Below are 2,562 nucleotides of genomic sequence, written 5' to 3'. Positions count from 1 at the left end.
GAGCCCAGTTTCCAGGATACCCTTACGTGGTGATTGAAGTCTGAGCTGTATGAAAGCGGAGCAAAGCAGTAGGGTACACTGGGCATGCGCATGGGGGAAAGGTGGGCTTTGTACCGGAAAGGGTTCTTCTGCGTCTGGACTAGAAAATTTTTAATACAATTATTTACATCGTATTCAGATTTTGTGCAGTGAGGGAAAGGGGTGCCAGTTATCTGCGTAATATAAAAAGACGCAGAAACGGTAAGATAAGTCGTGCTGATATGTTAGGGTGAATTCTTTCATACTACCCGCGGACAATATAATCTAAGAAAACCAAAATGTCAACATTTTTTCTTGTTAAAAGTTGTAGCACAGGGAGCTCAGCTCGGTGCTCTGTGATGACCTAGATGGGTGGGATTGGGGGGTGGGGTGGGAGGGAGGTCCAAGGGATGGGGAGAATATATGTATATATCCTGATTCATGTAGCTGATTTCACTTCGTTGTACTGCAGAATCTAACAAAACATTGTAAAGCAACTATACTGCAATTAAAAAAAAAAAAGTTGTGTCAGGACCACAGGAAATTTACTCGTGATTTTATATTAAAGGACAGTCTCAACTTGAATTTATTCTTTTCTCTCTTGAGATTTTTTACAACCAGATTCTGTTTGCTCTCTTTGTAAATTCTTTCTTGCCGGTAAGAATCATGTTTGGGAAAAAAACCACAACCGTTAGGTTTATAAGAAAAAAAAATGAGGCTGGTTCTTTCTTGATTTCATCTTTATGAATATAATTTTTTTCTGATTCCACTTTATTTTTGTCAGAATCCTTTTCAGTAATTTATTAATTCAGAAATATTTGTCTTTACTATGTGTCAAACAGATACTAAGAATATGGAAAAAGCATAAAACATGGTCACTGGCGTTTAGAGAAATCAGCAATCTCAGGGGGAAAACTAATGGAAAACCAAATGACTTGTAATACAAAGAGTGCTGGGGGCAACAGGGCTTATTTTTTACGCGGTGTTTGATTACCCTTACTAGGCTGTACATTATATCATTTTTTCAGTATCAGGTTGTGAGTTTTAAAAAGTTTTTTTTTAAGTCTGGAGCACTTCTTCCATGTGCAAGCCATTAATAAAAAAACATTTGGTGAACAAGTAAAATACATCCAAGTTGAAAGTTCAAATTCCCAAGGTACTGCAAATTACTATCAGGATTATGTTTTTTAAAAAGCCAACAAAACCCAATCCAAAAATGGGCAGAAGACCTAAATAGACATTTCTCCAAAGAAGATATACAGATTGCCAACAAACACATGAAAGGATGCTCAACATCACTAATCATTAGAGAAATGCAAATCAAAACTACAATTAGGTATCACCTCACACAAGTCAGAATGGCCATCATCAAAAAATCTACAAATGCTGGAGAGGGTATGGAGAAAAGGGAACCCTCTTTCACTGTTGGTGGGAATGTAAATTGATACAGCCACTATAGAGAACAATATGGAGGTTCCTTAAAAAACTAAAAATAGAACTACCATATGACCGAGCAATCCCACTACTGGGCATATACCCTGAGAGAACCATAATTAAAAAAGAGTCATGTACCACAATGTTCATTGCAGCACTATCTACAATAGCCAGGACATGGAAGCAACCTAAGTGCCCATCGACAGATGAATGGATAAAGAAGATGTGGCACATATATACAATGAAATATTATTCAGCCATAAAAAGAAACAAAACTGAGTTATTTGTAGTGAGGTGGATGGACCTAGAGTCTGTCATACAGAGTGAAGTAAGTCAGAAAGAGAAAAACAAATACAGTATGCTAACACATATATATGGAATCTAAAAAAAAAAATGGTTCTGACGAACCTAGGGGCAGCACAGGAATAAACACGCAGACGTGGAGAATGGACTTGAGGACACGGGGAGGGAGAAGGGTAGGCTGGGACGAAGTGATAGAGTAGCACTGACCTATACACACTACCAAATGTAAAGTAGATAGCAAGTGGGAAGCAGCTGCATAGTACAGGGAGATCAGCTCAGTGCTTTGTGACCGCCTAGAGGGGTGGGATAGGGAGGGTGGGAGGGAGACGCAAGAGGGAGGGGATATAGGGATGTACGTATGCATATAGTTGACTCACTTTGTTATACAGCAGAAACTAACACAACATAGTAAAGCAATTATAGTCCAATAAAGATGTTAAAAAAATAAAAAGCAAACATAAGGAGCATCACAAGACCCTGTTAAGTGGACGTAAGCAGGGGGAAAAGAAATAAGCTGTTTCCGCCCGGTTTCGAACCGGGGACCTTTCGCGTGTTAGGCGAACGTGATAACCACTACACTACGGAAACCCGCCTGCTGGAAAAGCCTGAGAAAGTCCTTGGTATCGCTGTTGTAACGTGCAATTCACAAGCACTTAAAGGTAGGGTTAGCGTAACTTTTAACAGAAAGAACAATGAAACCCCCCCAAAAAAGGAAAAATAACCGTATGTCCAGTTGAACAGTACTACCATTTCAAAAGTTGGAATTTGCATACACTTTTTTCAAAGCCCCTAGTTAGAAACCGGGCA

General features: G+C 39.2%; 1 non-coding gene across 1 annotated transcript; it reads right to left on the bottom strand.

Annotated features, from left to right (window-relative positions):
• Window positions 1–2,270: 2,270 nt before the first annotated feature.
• Window positions 2,271–2,343, bottom strand: TRNAV-AAC. The gene has a single exon. It is a non-coding gene; the product is annotated as a tRNA-Val (tRNA).
• Between the last annotated feature and the right edge of the window lie 219 nt (window positions 2,344–2,562).

Source organism: Balaenoptera musculus, chromosome 4, assembly GCF_009873245.2.
Source record: "Balaenoptera musculus isolate JJ_BM4_2016_0621 chromosome 4, mBalMus1.pri.v3, whole genome shotgun sequence".
Lineage (NCBI taxonomy): Eukaryota > Metazoa > Chordata > Mammalia > Artiodactyla > Balaenopteridae > Balaenoptera > Balaenoptera musculus.
This window is presented reverse-complemented; position numbering and strand designations above follow the sequence as displayed.